The sequence below is a fragment of the Apodemus sylvaticus genome, chromosome 12, assembly GCF_947179515.1.
Source record: "Apodemus sylvaticus chromosome 12, mApoSyl1.1, whole genome shotgun sequence".
Taxonomy (NCBI): domain Eukaryota; kingdom Metazoa; phylum Chordata; class Mammalia; order Rodentia; family Muridae; genus Apodemus; species Apodemus sylvaticus.
The window spans coordinates 21,931,775-21,949,784 of NC_067483.1; positions in this window are offsets into that span (position 1 = coordinate 21,931,775).

An 18,010-nucleotide genomic window follows, 5' to 3' on the forward strand; every position below is an offset into this window, starting at 1 on the left:
GACAAATAGATGAATTCTTAAGTCTTAATGATGATAATATAAGTATTCCTAAAATTATATCTGTAATTAATATGCTCTTTTATACTGGGACAATTAGGTTCTTTTCTGGTAGTCAAAATTGCAATGAGAACTCGGCCAGTCTCCCAAGTGTCACCACTTAATTACTTTTAGATAGTAACCAGACTTTCTCTTATTCAAAAGGTTGTAAAACAATTAACCAAATATCATTTAACTGGAACTAGCGATTTATTATAGGTGCTAGGATAGATGATAAAATATTGACTGGGTTTATCTATACAAAACTTCACTAATAAGTTAGTTATGGTTTTAAAACTTCAGGGAACCTGTGGAGTTTAGACATGTGATGGATGTTTATCTAGATAATTACTCCTAAAAGATATGCAAGTAAACATTCTCTGTTGTTAACGTCTATTTCAATTTATGATTTTATTTTTTGTGCGAACTTGTGATGAACTTTGTAACATGTGATCATGAATTCTGGAAGATTTATAAGTACTGAGGACAAAGAGAAGAGAGAGAAAAAAATTCCCTTTTCCCTGCCTAGAAGTTTTTTCCTTTCTAGAATGTTTTCCTATTCCCCACTTAGGAACTTTCTGCTGTACCCCTTAGAGAGCTTTCACAGGAAAATTTTTATACCTTAGTAATAAATTCTGTAATCACTTTCTGGTTTTGATTTTTTGTTAGATATTTTCTTTATTTACCTTTCAAATGTTATCTCCTTTCCTAGTTTCCCCTCCCAAAACTCCCATTCCATCTTCCCTCCCCCATCTCATCATCCCACCCCTGTGAGACCCCAAAAACCGAGGGTGCCCCAGCACCCCACATCCCAGAAGCCAACACCCAAATCACTCGGTGAGAAACGGTCTTGATGCAATAGCATAAGGATTTCTTTATTTCCAGAATTCTGGGTTCCATAGCCGTGCACCACTCAGGGTTAGAGGACTATGGGCCCTGAGTGCTGAATTGCGACAGCTTTTATAAGTTTACGACAAAGCCCACTAATCACAAACCAATCATTTCTGAGCATGGAGAGCCTGCAAAATGCGAGCCAATTGATTTGTACCACTCCATAGTTTTTAGGCCAATCAGTTTAAATTATCGGAGCCCGCACTCACTGGACCAATTAGTTTCCTATAATGTCTACAGCTTCATGAACTCCTGCTTAGGGGTAATGGCGTAAGTTTTACAGAAGATAAGCTTAGCCCATTTCCAATTACCCTATGGGGCCAGGATCACCTATTCAAGGCCTTTCTGCTAGGTCTAAACAAAGGGCGGGCTCTGGAATGTGACCTTTTACCTAGTTTCTAACAAAGCGAGATAGCATTTTAAACTCCTGATTTCTTGGGGTCATTAGAGTTAGGCTGTATTATTTTCTATCCTTTCACCCCCTCTTGCTTCCTTGTTTTGTTTTTTTTTTTTGTTTGTTTGTTTTGTTTTTTTTCCTGTGACTTCCTATTTGACTAGCAGGTTGAAAGTTAGAGTCGTGGAGCTCTTGCTGAGATAGAACAAAGACCACATTACTTAATAACCTGATGTTAGGCTATAGGTGTCAGTTGCCTAAACTGGCAGCTTTTTTTACCCTCAGAAAAAGCAAGACTCTTTTTAGGACTTTTACAAGTTATCATCAGCATTTCCATACCATCAGAGAGCTAGAACATCGTGGGACCCTCAGACTTTAAAGCCATCACCAAAGTCCTACCTATACTGTGTCACTCTCTAACCCCCATTACCCTCTCCAGGTCTGGAAGCTCTAACTAAACTGAATACTTACTGATAACTTCTAAAGGATTCTAAAAACTTTCTGGCTTATTATAAAAACATTATAAATAAAGCAAATTTCTAATAAATTTTTTTTTAAAAAATTAAAAAATGCTGGCTTCTTTTCTCTCTAACTCTGATTTATTAAACATTATCTCTCTGAACTTTATTTAACTCTGTTTAAATAAGAGCTAGGGAAACTTAACTCTTTCTTACTGTTCTGTGATTCATTAAGTGCAATAAGCTAAACTATTTCTTAGTGTTCTGAGCTTCATTAAGCACTAGAAACTTAGCTCTTTATTACTTGTGCGTTCATAGGTGCTAATATTTGGTTATGAATACATACTGTTTAGTATCAGGGAATTTGTTAGAGGATTTAATACTAGTACTCCTTTCTTTAGTGGGTCAGTCACAAGCCTCTCTGGTTAAGTTGCTTAACTCTTTGTGAATCAGAGAGGAAGGAAAGAAAAAGAACTAAGATGATTTATGCTGTCCAATATACATTCAAACATTCAGTTTTTTGCTTGCCTTTATTTGCTTTCTTGCTTTTTTAATTTTTTATTTATTTACATTCTAGCCGTTGCCTTCCCAATTCCCAATCACCTCTTCTATAGTTCCTCATCCCTTTCTTCCTCCTCATTGCCTCTGAGAAAAAGTTCTTCCCTGCCAGACCTCCCCCTTTCCTGGGACCTCAAATGTCTCAATTATTAAACTCACCTTCTCCCACTGAGACCAAATCAGGGAATCCTCTACTATATATTTGTCAGGGGGTTGTGACGAGAGTATATCCATATCCTGCATGGTTGGTGGCTTAATCTCTGGGGTCTCCCTGGAGCCCTGGTTAGTTGAAACTTTTAGCCCTTCCCTTCAGCGTCAATTCTACCCCTAATTCAACCACAGGGGTCCTTGACTTTAGTCCAATGGTTGGGAGTAGGTATTTGCATCTCTCTCTGTTAGCTACTGGTAGGTCTTTTCAGTAGTTAACCATGCCAGGCTCCTGTCTGTAAGCATGTCATAGCATCAGTAATAATGTCAGACCTTGGTGCCACTCCTTAAGCTGGATTCCAAGTTGGGCAGGCCATTGGACAGCCTTTCCTTCAGTCTCTTCTCCATTTTCTTCCCCGCAGTTCTTTTAGGCAGGAAAAATTCTGGGACAGAAATTTTGACAGTTAATGAGTAATCCTGTTCTTCCACTTGTGGCCCTGTCTATCTACTAGACATAGATTCTTTGAGTTCTTTCTTGTTGCTGCCCACAGCTGCAATGAACTCAGTCCCTGGAAGAGAAGCTGGGGATAGATAGGGGACTGCAAGAAAAAAAAATGATATCAGGACAACAATTGCTGTTTGAGGTGTAAAGTTTATATTGCACTTTGACAATATATGGGCTATGGGGTGAATCTCTTGAGATTGGCTCAGCGTGTGCTGGCTCCACCATCAGCAGGTGGCCTGCTTGATTCAGGGAACTGTAAATCTGGCAGATCAGTGAACTTCAGCAGTCCACCCCAGGCTAGCTCCAGGTGCTGGCTAACCATGGCTCCCAGGTGATAAACAGGAAGCTGTACTGTTCTATAGAGAAGAAAGAGCTAGGAACTTCAAGGGCTGAGAAATAGTGACTAGCACAAAAAACCAGCTCAAAAGCTGGGGGAGGATACACTCTCTCCCCATTGTTGGGCATCCCCATTGAGGATCCTAAGGGAAAACACCCCAACCTCCCTCCCACAGAGCCTGCATATTCCCATTTATTCTCCTCTTTGGCCATCTTCCTTCTCTCCTATCTGCCATGCCCCATACCTTATTTCATTCCTCTTTTCCCCTCCCCTATCCTCTCTCCCACCAGGATTCTCCATCATTCTGTCTCCCATGATTAATTTCTTCCCCCTTCTTAGTGGGATTGAAACACCCCCACTTCCTCCTTTGTGTTTGTTACACTTCTTATGGTCTGTGTGTTATATCCTAGGTTTTCTGTATTTTCTGGGTATTGTTTACTTATTAGTGAGTACATGCCAGGCATGATTTTTTAGGTCTTGCTTACCTCACTCAGGTTTATATTTTATAGTTTCATTCATTTGCTTGAAAAATTCACGAGATCCTCATTTTTAAAAGTTGAATAGTATTCCAATGTGTGAATGAATCACATTTTCTTTATCCATATTTTGGTTGAGCAATATCTGGGTTATTTCTAGCTTTTAGCTATTACAAATAAACCTTCTTTCAACATTGTAGGGGGAATATCCTTGTATAGCATGTTGAGGCATAATTTGAGTATATGCCTAAGAGTGGTATATCTGGTTTCTCAGGTAAAACTATTTCCAATTTTATAGGGAACTGCCAGATTGATTTCCAGAGGGTTTGTATCAGTTTACAATCATGGCAGCAATGGAGGAGTGTTCCTCTTTCCCCATATTCTCTTTCCTGAAGTTGGTGGATGAGACACAGGAATGAACATCACAGAAATAACTGAAGACTGAACCTGTTGAGGGTTAAAGAGTAAAAGAGGTCTGCAGTTGGATAGTCTCCCTGATCTTCTGATAGGTGTAGCCTGGGGTTAGATTGGAGCATATCGACCCAATGTATTAAAGAGTGGGGACAGTCCACAGGAGGTTCTTTACCTGATCTTCTGATAGGTGTGGCCTATCGTTGGTCAGGGAATGTTAGACCAATGAAATTAAGAGTGGGGAAGTTATGCTAGCAGGTGTCTACCTGGTCTTCTGGCAGGCCTGGTGTGGTCTCTGTTTGGGAATGGTATGGATTATTTTTCCTTTAAAAATTATATACATAATGTAAAAGCTATTTTTCAATTTCAAATACTTTAAAAATCAGTGGTTTTCAAAATTCAAAGTCTCTTTTAAAACTTAAAATCTCATTAAAAATTTAGTCTCTCAACTAAAATCAGGAATTAATTAAATTCGTTGTTACTTTAAGAGGGAAAATCCATGGCAGAATTCATCACTGTCTGAGCAAAGCAAAAAAACAGCCCCCAGTAGTGTAAATGAATCAAAGTCCAATAATTGAGATTTAATCAGGATCTCCTAGGATCCTCCAGTAGGCTTGGGTTACTTCTTTTCTCCCATCTGATGCACATAGTTTGTCTTCTAAGTTCGTGTTTTATGGTTTAATGTTGACATATTAGGATAAACAAGAAAAGAATGGTTATAGCTAAATAGTGATGTGATTATGTGTCTGTTTGACAAGGGGTCAATTGTGCTGGGTAATTTTGTGTCAACTTGGCATGAACTAAAGTCCTTTGAGAGGAAGGAATTTCAGAAAATATGGTTCCATAAAATCAAGCTATAGGTAAGCCTATAGGGCATTTTCTTAATTATTGACTTATAGGGGAGGCCCTGGCCATTTTAGGTCATGCTGTCTCTGAGCTGGCATCCCAGGGTTATATAAAAAAATTAAGCAGAGCAAGTCATGAGAGGCAAACCAGTAAGCTACACTCCTCCATGTTCTCTGCATCCTCCATGTTATTACACTGTTTGAGTTCCTGTCCTGACTTCTTTCAATGATGAACATCAATATGGAAGTGGAAGCTAAATAAACCCTTTTCTCCAAAAAAGAGATAAGAGGGAGACATATTATTCTGTATCTAGTTAACTAATTACTTTAGATACATAATAGGGCAAATCCAGTGAAGTCTGTCACATGGTACAAATGTCAAAACATTTACCAATATTAATTTTGTTATCCTGGACTTTCTGATTTAATTTTGGGTGTACTTCATGACATTTCATAGACAGAAACAATAGCTCTGTCAACAATAGTTTCTTTTATTTGACTACAATTTTTGTTAAAATACCATATGCATATCCACAACAAATTTCTAAATAAAACACTGGAGCTTGTTCTTTTTGTATTGAAATCATTTTTCTTACATGCTTTTAAAGATCTGTTACATCTTGAGTGTTGTTTTTGTTTGTGTGTTTTAGTGTATGTGTATTGAATTTTAGGTTACAGTAGCCTACACTGCTGATGAATTCTCTATGTACCCCAGCATGACCTTGAATAACTAATACTCATGACTCAGCCATGTAAGTACTAGGATTAAAAAAATTGAAGAGTCATAAATAGCTGTCCAGTTCTCTATTTCTATAAAAGAGGTATAAAAACATAAATGATTTTATAGTTTTTTGTGATTCTTGAAGCTTTGAACAGTATAACATATAACCCCAAGCTTATATTTCAAAAATGCCCTTCATGTTTCACTCAATGAGATATATGAACTTGATGACCTGTCTTTCTTGTAGTGTTGGATCCTGCACGTTCAATCTACCCAATGTTGGGCATTTCATGTACATTCCCCCTTTGAGTCTTGAGATTTTCTCACTTTCTAGGTTGCTGGTGCATACTAGAGTACCCTCATAGGCTCCCACCTCCCAAGTTTGTATATTTCTATTCCTTCTGCTGGTCCTCCAGGCTTCACTCCTGGTTGCTCACCTACGACATGGCGTCAAGGCAAGGGAAGGGGCTGCCATCCCACAGTCAAAAACTCTGATCTACAATTGTTTTTTATCTAAAAGAACTGCAGGGACAAAAATGGAGAAAAGACGGAGGGAAAAGAAGTCCAGAGATTGGCCCAAATTGGGACCCATCTCAAGGGGAAGCTCCAAAGCCTGACAATTTTATTGATGCTATGATGTATTTACAGAAAGGAGCCTAGCATGACTGCCCTCCCAGAGGCTGAACCAGTACTCAAGTGAGAAAGACACAGATACTTTTACCCAACCAATGGTCTGAAGTTGGGGGCCCCAGTGGTTGAATAAAAGAAAGGCTGAAAGAAGTTGAGGAGGATAGCAACCCCATAGGAAAACCAGGAGTCTCATCAAACCTGGGCCACTGAATTCTCTCAAACACTGAACCACCAACCAGACAGCATACACTAGCTAGTCTGAGGCCCCTAATACACATACAACAGAGGGCTTACTGGTATGACCTCAGTAAGAGAAGATGCACCTAATCCTTTAGAGACTTGATGCCCTGTTTAGGTATGCATTTATGTACATATATAAAATATTTCCTGACCTATTGAATTTAGGTGACATTGCTAGCATGAACTTGGGATACCTAGCAGTGGTTCTACCAATGAAGAAAATAAGTCTCCCTCTCCCAACCATCATGGATCCTTACTGAGAATGTGTCCCATTAAACCTTCTTCTATCCAGAAAGCAATGCTGCTGAACACAGTCATGTATAGTTCTTGTGCAGTTAACCACAGCTGTCCTAACTTTATAACTTCAGTGACTATATTATGTACAGAAGACTGTTTTAAAACACTCCTTCCAAAATTCTTATTCTTATCTTCTTTCAGTCCTCTCTTGCATGATTTCTCTGGAATGTTTGGAGGGTTGAGAAAGCCTGAGAGTATCTAGTGTATAATTTTATTTTTTAATCACACAACCTAGGAGGGTTAATTTACTCTGTAGTTACTAGTAAAAGGTGTTCATGAAATAACACATTTGTATTAGTTATTTGCATATAAATTTACATATAGCCAAATGTCATATAGTACCATAAAGTTAAAAAGAGTAGGTAGAAGGAAATACAGTACTGAGAGGCAAAGAGCTGAGGAATGAATGGAGAAACAGAAAGGGAACCACAGAGAGATAGAGAACATAGGCAATACTCATTTCAGGTTTTAAGATTATAAAGATCCATTATAAGTCTACAGGAACCATAAGGTAGACAGGTTGGTATTAGAATCTGATCTGAAGTACTAAGCAAAAATATTTTTGAATATTTATGCAGTGAGAAAAAATCTTATCCAAAGATAAGACATAAGAAAATTCAGAAAAATAGAGACAAAGAAGTTAGTTTGGCTTGATAGTTAAAGTTTAAAATAAAGCAGTAAGGTATAATATAAAAAAATTTGCAATCCAGATGGTAGAAGGTCATGAACATCAGACTAAGAAGTTAATCCTTGATTCACATGGCACAAGGGAGCCATTACTAGAGCTTAAAGAAGAACTTTTCTCAATAGAGTGGGAAAATTGTCACTGGATGCTCAAAATCATTTTAAATTTCTATACAGTGATTAGAACAGGAAAGGCCTAGGGCTGAACCTGATGTAGATTTGCCAACAGACTATTCAATATGAACCTATGGTTTATAAATTTGATTTTACTGTTAAGCAAGAAATAATTCGTTGCAGTGGTCACAGGTGGTACCTGCTTCATTTAATTCACCTATGGGAAATTGGGAATTGCCTTAACCCTCATGCCTCATCTGTCTTTCTGTGCTTTCTCTGCCTGCTGACACACCTTCACTATGTCACTCTTCTGATGCTCTTGCATAGAAAATAAAGCAAAAAATTAGAACATCAACTGCAGTACAGGTGCATAAATTGGAAATCATGATGAACTACAGCAAGCTCTGGGTCCTATGCAGCTTGCTGTAATTACTGTATTTATCCTAATTCTAAACCAAAGAAAGAACATTGCTTTCAAGGATTCAAGGATGTTACCATGCAATATTTTTCCATTGTAAAAAAAAAAATCTGTTGGCACAATCTATTTTAACTGATAATTTGCAAGGTTTGTTTTAATGGAAAACTTATCACAGAACAAGAAAGGATGATATTCTCTACTAGATGATGTCCCCAGTATGAAGCATATCTTACATATTCAGATGTCTGTTTTATCAGTATCCACAAATGAATATAGTCAAATAATTTATTACTTGATTATTCTGAATGGTCTAAACCATAGTTTAATCCATACATTTATTTTTAGCACCCACAAGAGAAATCATTTTTTCATTGTCTTGGTTTCTTTCTGTTTCTTCTAACAGAAAAAAAATCTAAGAAAAATGTACATTAATTAAGAGAGAGGTATACTTTGAGTAGAGAGTAACATTTCATTACTAAGGGAAAGAGAAAAAAAATAGGATAGATGAATTTGAATTAAATATGGTGTGTGTGTATGTGTGTGTTGTTAAAGGTACATGTGCATATATGTCCAAGTGCACACACTCATGTCATCATTTGGAGGTTAGTACAGGACAGATTTTGCCTTTCACTAACACTTTCTACCTTATACCTTACTATTATGAGATAGGATGTCTCACTTAAAAAAAATACACACACACACACAAACCTCATATGTTAAGTTAGCCTGGATTATTTAGCTATCTCTGGGTATCCACTTGCCTCTTTCTACCTCATAAATATTAGAGTAGCAGACATGAAGAGAGACATTGGTGCCTCATTGGTTCTACAAAATCTTCTATAGATTGGAATAGAGTGTACATGCTTGCATATGTGCACTGTTTCCCCATGAGCCACTTCCACAGCCAACAAATGTCATTTTTATGCAATCATATGGAAGGTTTTACTTTTGACACTTTTATGATATAAATAATATTTTAATACTTTTTTTTAAAACTTCTAACTTTTTGTATATGCATGCATACACATGTGTTTATATGCTAGTAATTTTTTCTCTTTAGATCTAGCATATGTTATATATCCAATAAGATATGGACTGTAAACTTCAACATATTTTCTTAGTGAAGATTAACAATTACATACTTTCTTATATACATATGATGTAATTGGCAATAGAAAAATTTCAAATAATGTAGCCATTTCATCAATCTGCATTTGGGATGTAAATTAATTAATTGATTAATTAATTAAAAACATTGTGGCTTTGTGATTCACAAAGTAAATTTTTGTTGGTATTCTTTTTTTTTTTTTTTTTTTTAGCTGCCAAACAAGAAACAAATTTTATTTTATGTAAAACAGCATGTAAGTCACAAGGAGATCCTTACCATTCCAGGAGCACATACAGCATTCCAGGCATCAAAGGAGCTATAAGTCTTTTTTTTTTTTTTTGAGCCATTGAAATGGAAATGGTCTTAAGGAGCTTTTCTAACAAGAATATTTTTCTCTGAGCTGAAACATCTATGAAAGTCTATTAAAAATTCTCATAGCAATTAAAGATATTTTGAATTATTATAAATATCAGAGCCATTATACTTTGAAATGCTGGATGGTTAAATTCTTGTAAGATGATTATCAGAGTCTTGCTATTACTGAATATTTTTTTTTCTTTTTTTTTTTATTTGATATAATTTATTTACATTTCAAATGATTTCCCCTTTTCTAGCCCCCCCCCACTCCCCGAAAGTCCCGTAAGCCCCCTTCTCTTCCCCTGTCCTCCCTCCCACCCCTTCCCAGTTCCCCGTTCTGGTTTTGCCAAATACTGTTTCACTGAGTCTTTCCAGAACCAGGGACCACTCCTGCTTTCTTCTTGTATCTCATTTGATGTGTGGATTATGTTTTGGGTATTCCAGTTTTCTAGGTTAATAACCACTTATTAGTGAGTGCATACCATGATTCACCTTTTGAGTCTGGGTTACCTCACTTAGTATGATGTTCTCTAGCTCCATCCATTTGCCTAAGAATTATATGAATTCATTGTTTCTAATGGCTGAATAGTACTCCATTGTGTAGATATACCACATTTTTTGTATCCACTCTTCTGTTGAGGGATACCTGGGTTCTTTCCAGCATCTGGCAATTATAAATAGGACTGCTATGAACATAGTAGAGCATGTATCCTTATTACATGGTGGGGAATCCTCTGGGTATATGCCCAGGAGTGGTATAGCAGGATCTTCTGGAAGTGAGGTGCCCAGTTTTCGGAGGAACCGCCAGACTGCTTTCCAGAGTGGTTGTACCAATTTGCAACCCCACCAGCAGTGGAGGAGTGTTCCTCTTTCTCCGCACCCTCTCCAACACCTGCTGTCTCCTGAATTTTTAATCTTAGCCATTCTGACTGGTGTAAGATGAAATCTTAGGGTTGTTTTGATTTGCATTTCCCTAATGACTAATGAAGTGGAGCATTTTTTAAGATGCTTCTCCGCCATCCGAAGTTCTTCAGGTGAGAATTCTTTGTTTAACTCTGTACCCCATTTTTTAATAGGGTTGTTCGGTTTTCTGGAGTCTAACTTCTTGAGTTCTTTATATATATTGGATATTAGCCCTCTATCTGATGTAGGATTGGTGAAGATCTTTTCCCAATTTGTTGGTTGCCGATCTGTCCTCTTGATGGTGTCCTTTGCCTTACAGAAACTCTGTAACCTTATGAGGTCCCATTTGTCAATTCTTGCTCTTAGAGCATACGCTATTGGTGTTCTGTTCAGAAACTTTCTCCCTGTACCGATGTCCTCAAGGGTCTTCCCCAGTTTCTTTTCTATTAGCTTCAGAGTGTCTGGCTTTATGTGGAGGTCCTTGATCCATTTGGATTTGAGCTTAGTACAAGGAGACAAGGATGGATCAATTCGCATTCTTCTGCATGCTGACCTCCAGTTGAACCAGCACCATTTGTTGAAAAGGCTATCTTTTTTCCATTGGATGTTTTCAGCCTCTTTGTCGAGGATCAAGTGGCCATAGGTGTGTGGGTTCATTTCTGGATCTTCAATCCTGTTCCATTGATCCTCCTGCCTGTCACTGTACCAATACCATGCAGTTTTTAACACTATTGCTCTGTAGTATTGCTTGAGGTCAGGGATACTGATTCCCCCAGATTTTCTTTTGTTGCTGAGAATAGTTTTAGCTATCCTGGGTTTTTTGTTGTTCCAGATGAATTTGATAATTGCTCTTTCTAACTCTGTGAAGAATTGAGTTGGGATTTTGATGGGTATTGCATTGAATCTGTATAGTGCTTTAGGCAAAATGGCCATTTTAACTATATTGATTCTACCGATCCATGAGCATGGGAGGTTTTCCCATTTTTTGAGGTCTTCTTCCATTTCCTTCTTCAGAGTCTTGAAGTTCTTGCCATACAGATCTTTCGCATGTTTGGTAAGAGTCACCCCAAGATACTTTATACTGTTTGTGGCTATTGTGAAGGGGGTCATTTCCCTAATTTCTTTCTCAGCCTGCTTATCCTTTGAGTATAGGAAGGCCACTGATTTGCTTGAGTTGATTTTGTAACCTGCCACTTTGCTGAAGTTGTTTATCAGCTGTAGGAGCTCTCTAGTGGAGTTCTTTGGGTCACTTAGGTAGACGATCATGTCGTCTGCAAATAATGATAGTTTGACTTCCTCCTTTCCAATTTGTATCCCTTTGACCTCCTTATGTTGTCGAATTGCCCGAGCTAGTACCTCAAGTACAATATTGAAAAGATAAGGAGAAAGGGGGCAGCCTTGTCTGGTCCCTGATTTCAGTGGGATTGCTTCAAGTTTCTCTCCGTTTAGTTTGATGCTGGCTACCGGTTTGCTGTATATTGCTTTTACTATGTTTAGGTATGGGCCTTGAATTCCTGTTCTCTCCAAGACTTTAAGCATGAAAGGATGCTGAATTTTGTCAAATGCTTTTTCAGCATCCAATGAAATGACCATGTGGTTTTGTTCTTTGAGTTTGTTTATGTAGTGGATTGTATTGATGGATTTCCGTATATTGAACCAACCCTGCATTCCCGGGATAAAGCCTACTTGATCATGGTGGATGATCGTTTTGATGTGTTCTTGGATTCGGTTGGCAAGAATTTTGTTGAGTATTTTTGCATCGATGTTCATAAGGGAAATTGGTCTGAAGTTCTCTTTCTTTGTTGGATCTTTGTGTGGCTTTGGTATCAGCGTAATTGTGGCTTCGTAGAAGGAATTGGGTAGTGTTCCTTCTGTTTCTATTTTGTGGAATAGTTTGAAGAGTATTGGTGTTAACTCTTCTTTGAAGGTCTGGTAGAATTCTGCACTGAAACCATCTGGTCCTGTGCTTTTTTTGGTTGGAAGACTTTCTATGACTCCTTCTATTTCTTTAGGCTTTATGGGACTGTTTAGATGGTCTAGTTGGTCCTGATTTAATTTTGGTATTTGGTATCTGTCAAGGAAATTGTCCATTTCCTCCAGATTCTCCAGTTGTGTTGAGTACAGGCTCTTGTAGTAGGATCTGATGATTTTTTGGATTTCCTCAGTTTCCGTTGTTATGTCTCCCTTTTCATTTCTAAGTTTGTTAATTTGGATACTTTCTCTGTGCCCTTTGGTCAGTCTGGCTAAGGGTTTATCTATCTTGTTGATTTTCTCAAAGAACCAGCTCCTAGTTTTGTTGATTTTTTGTATGGTTCTCTTTGTTTCTACTTGATTGATTTCGGCCCTGAGTTTGATGATTTCCTGCCTTCTACTCCTCCTGGGTGAAATAGCTTCTTTTTGTTCTAGGGCTTTCAGGTGTGTCATTAAGTTGGTAATGTATGCTCTCTCCATTTTCCTTTTGGAGGCACTCAGGGCTATGAGTTTTCCTCTTAGCACTGCTTTCATTGTGTCCCATAGATTTGGGTATGTTGTGTTTTCATTTTCATTGTGTTCTAAAAAGTCTTTAATTTCTTTCTTTATTTCTTCCTTGACCAAGGTGTCATTGAGTAGAGTATTGTTCAATTTCCACGTGTATGTGGGTTTTCTGTTGTTTCTGTTGCTATTGAAGACCACTTTTATTCCATAGTGATCAGATAGGAGGCATGGGATTAGTTCTATCTTTTTATATTTGTTGAGGTCTGTCTTGTGACCAATTATATGGTCGATTTTGGAGAAGGTACCATGAGGTGCTGAAAAAAAGGTATATTCTTTTGTTTTAGGATAGAATGTTCTATATATATCAGTTAAGTCTAATTGGTCCAAAGCTTCAATTAGTTTCATTGTGTCCTTGTTAATTTCTGTTTTCCTGATCGGTCCCTTGAGGAAAGTGCAGTGTTGAAGTCACCCACAATTATTGTGTTAGGTGTAATGTGTGCTTTGAGTTTTAATAAAGTTTCTTTTATGAAAGAGGGTGCCCTTGCATTTGGAGCATAGATGTTCAGAATTGAGAGTTCTTCTTGTTGTATTTTTTCTTTGACCAGCAAGAAGTGTCCCTCAGAGTCTCTTTTGATGACTTTGGGTTGAAAGTCAATTTTATCTGATATTAAAATGGCTACTCCAGCTTGTTTCCTGAGACCATTTGCTTGTAAAATTGTCTTCCAGCCTTTTACTCTAAGGTAGTGTTTGTCTTTGACCCTGAGGTGTGTTTCCTGTAAGCAGCAAAATGTAGGGTCCTGTTTACGTATCCAGTCAGTTAGTCTGTGTCTTTTTATTGGGGCATTGAGTCCATTGATGTTAAGAGATATTAAGGAATAGTGATTGTTACTTCCTATCATTTTTGACGTTATTTTTTAAATTTGATTGTTTAACTTCTTTTGGGTTTGATGAAAGGTTACTATCTTGCTTTTTTCAGGGTGGAGTTTCCCTCCTTGTATTGGTGTTGTCCTCCTATTATCCTTTTTAGGGCTGGGTTTGTGGATAGATATTGGGTGAACTTGGTTTTGTCGTGAAATATCTTAGTTTCTCCATCTATGGTGATTGAGAGTTTTGCTGGATATAGTAGTTTTGGTTGGCATTTGTGTTCTCTTAGAGTCTGCATGAGATCTGCCCAGGACCTTCTAGCCTTCATAGTCTCAGGTGAAAAGTCTGCTGTGATTCTGATAGGTCTTCCTTTATATGTTACTTGGCCTTTTTCTCTTACTGCCTTTAGTATTCTTTCTTTGTTTAGAACATTTGGTGTTTTGATTATTATGTGACGGGAAGTATTTCTGTTCTGGTCCAGTCTGTTTGGAGTTCTGTAGGCTTCTTGTATATTCATGGGCATCTCTCTCTTTAGGTTAGGGAAGTTTTCTTCCATAATTTTATTGAAGATATTTGCTGGCCCTTTAAGTTGTAAATCTTCACTCTCATCTATGCCTATAATCCTTAGGTTTGGTCTTCTCATTGTGTCCTGGATTTCCTGGATATTTTGGGTTACAAGCTTTTTGCACTTTGCATTTTCTTTAACTGTTGAGTCCATGGTTTCTATGGAATCTTCAGCATCTGAGATTCTTTCTTCTATCTCTTGTATTCTGTTGTTGATATTTGCATCTCTGTCCCCTGATTTCTTCCCAAGGCTTTCTATCTCCAAAGTTGTCTCCCTTTGAGTTTTCTTAGTTGTTTCTACTTCTGATTTTAGATCCTGGATGGTTTTGCTTAGCTCCTTCCCTTGCATGTTTGTGTTTTCCTGTAATTCTTTAAGAGATTTTTGTGTTTCCTCTTTCATGAGCTCAGCCTGTTGACCAAAGTTCTCCTGTATTTCTTTAAGAGATTTTTGTGTTTCGTCTTTCATGACCTCAGCCTGTTGAGCAAAGTTCTCCTGTATTTCTTTAAGTGTTTTTTGCATTTCCTCCTTGTTGGCTTTTGTATTCTCCTGGATTTCTTTCAATGATTTTTGTGTTTCCCTTGCAAGGGCTTCTAACTTTTGATCCATTTTCTCCTCAATGTCCTTCATGTGTTCCTGTACCAGCATCATGACCAGTGATTTTAAATCCAAATCTTGTTTTACTGGTGTGATGGGGTATCCAGGACTTGCTGGTAGAGGAGAATTTGGTTCAGATGTTGCCATATTGCCTTGATTTCTGTTAGTGACGTTTCTGCGTTTGCCTTTTGCCATCTAGCTCTCACTGGTGTTACTTGGTCTTGTCAGTGCTGGACTCACCAGTGCAAGCTGCCCCTTCCCCGTTGGCCTCTGGTACACAGCTTACACTCTGCACTGCCTATAGACAGGGTGCTGTTGTCCAGGCTGTTCAGATCCCGAAGCAGGCACCTGAAGGCTCCCGCTGGGGCCCGCAGGATTTATTGGAGCACACCGACTTCTCCCAGCTGGCCGCCCGGAAGCCCCCACTAGCCTCTTGAGGGACCTGGAGATGTGGCGGCCACCCAGGCTGATCTGAAGCGGAGAGAGTTGAGCTGGGGGCTTCTGCCTGAGGCCTTGCCCCAGATTGTGTCTGTGGACCAGGTGGAACCCGTGTGCACCCCCAGGGAGCTCCGAAGGTGAATGTTGCTGTGACCTCCCCTGTGCTCCGCTCACTCCGCTGGGCAGCCGATTTCCCCAACCGGGCTGGCGCACACTAGGTTAGCCTTGTCGCCTGGGCCCTGAGTCCAGGCAAACGCCTGGGAGGCCAAGGTCCGAGCAAAGTTCCCCTAGGGCTATGTCTGTTATTTGGGTCCGCCATGTGACCCGGATGGCGGGCGTGCGCGTCCGCGCTCCGCGAAAGCACCGGGAGAGTCTGTTGTGCTAATAACCTCCTGGGCTGGTTGACACACAGATGGCCCACCAAGCCGCCCAGTTCTTGGGGTCAGTCCTGTGCCTTTTGGGGCCTAGACCCCCGTTTTGTTAGCCTCAGGCTACGCTTGTTAGCAGTCTCTGCCCTCCCGAGCACTCAGGCTCCTGTAGGCAAAATGGCGGCGCGTGCACCGGCCGGGGCAAAAAAAAAAAAAAAAAACTCCTGGCTGGGTTGGCGCCCCGATGGCCACTCGAACAGCCCAGGGCCTGGGTGCAGGCCAACGCCCGTCTGGCTCAGACCCCTGCGGTGTTGGGCCTAGGATTATGTTTGTGTACCTCAGTCTGACCGATCTATGGAGCCCGGGATCAAGATGGCGGTGAGTCTCTCCTGACTGGCGGGCAGCCGAGTTCTGAAGTGGCTTCCGTGCAGCGAAAGGCTCCGCAGAACCGCAGTTGCTTGCCGCCCGGCTGGTCAGCGAAGGTCAGTGGTCGTGGGCGCAGGGCCTAACTGGACCCTGTGTCGCCTTGGTTCCACCGCTGATGGCCCTTCAGCTGGAGCAGCCACTGCTACCGCCCTTTTGTTGGTATTCTTAATTTCAAAGCTTTTAGTCATTAAAGGAAGGAGAAAATATGGGCTCTGTTGCTTTCTTGATAAGTATTATGTTATAACAGAGTTTAGTAAATAATGTTTTATGTAGTTTCTTCATTTCTAAGGTTCCTAATTAAATATTTTTAAAGAAATGTCTACATTTTGTTTCTTAAATGTTCTAAGTTAAGTTAGCACAGTATGTAGGAAATTTATCTTAAAATTGTTCATGTTCTAACACATACATCCTAAAAGTATATAATATTTTTCAAGCAAAATGTATGCTTTTATTGGGTCATAAGGTTAAGAATTTTTATAGAGAAGGAAAATACCATGATGACTAGAATGTTATGTCAAGTTGATACAAGCTAGATTCATTTGTGAAGAAAGAATCTCATTTTAGAAAATGACCCCACTGCATTAGCCTGTGAATAAGCTGGCAGTGCATTTTGTAGATTAGTTATTGATTTGGAAGGGACCATCCCCTGTTAATGTTGTCATCCTCAGCAGGTTTTCCTGGCAAAGGTAGGCTGAGCAAAGCAGTAAACAGCACTTACAGCATATGTGGCCTCTGCATAAGTTTCTGTCTCCAGGACCCTATCTTGTTTGAGTTAGTGCCTTTACTTGTTGGGAAGATGGCCTACATGCTGTAAGATGAAATAAAGTCTGTCCTGCCCCATTTCCTATTGATTATGTAGTTATACCAAAGCAATACAAACTCTAATTAAAACATCATCCCATAGAGAATTCCAGTAACATGAAGGGTTCTTAAAATATATAAAGGGTGTAAGAGAGTCAGAAAAGAATAGGAAAACCTGCATGTTGCTGCTGCCATACATAGTAATAGAGTAGTTATCAATATAGTACTCATGACTTTCACAGGAGGGTAAGTCAGATAATCTACACATCATATGTTTACATTAGGAGTAGCAAAATTACAGCTATGAAGTGACAACAAGATAAATTTATATCTGGGAGTCACAACCACATGAGAAAATATATTAAAATGCTGAATCATTTGAAAAGTTGAGAAACAATAAAATAAGTAGGTGTAACTTTATCTATTTATCTATTTATTTTTGCCTGCATCAACTCTCCGGAAGTATAAGAAAGCAAAGAACTGTTTCAATCCACAGATTGACTACTAGTTATTACCAAAATATATGAGGAATGACAGAATGGTATAGATATTTACATAAAATGCAACTCAGTAAAATAAGCAAGTTTAATTTTCTATGAAAAAATTCATTTAATGAGCCCTATATCACAATTTCAGAAAATGTATCTTTATCATTTTTGTGAACATAACTTGTTTATACCTAACAGCAAATCCTGGCCCTGCAGGACCTGTTCCTCTGCCTCTGGGTTCTCTTATTTCAGGTAGGATATATCCATCAAGGATGCTAACTTCTGCTGTCAATTACCTTGTAATCAAAAGTTTCCACTGAACTTTCCCTGCTATGGTTCATTATCTATTTGCCCTTCAACAGCACCTGCTCAGTTTAAGTAGGTAATCTTTTAGATCTATCATGCAAGTAATATTCTTTTGTGATTTTTTTCAGTGGGAACTTAAAAGACATAGAGTTCAA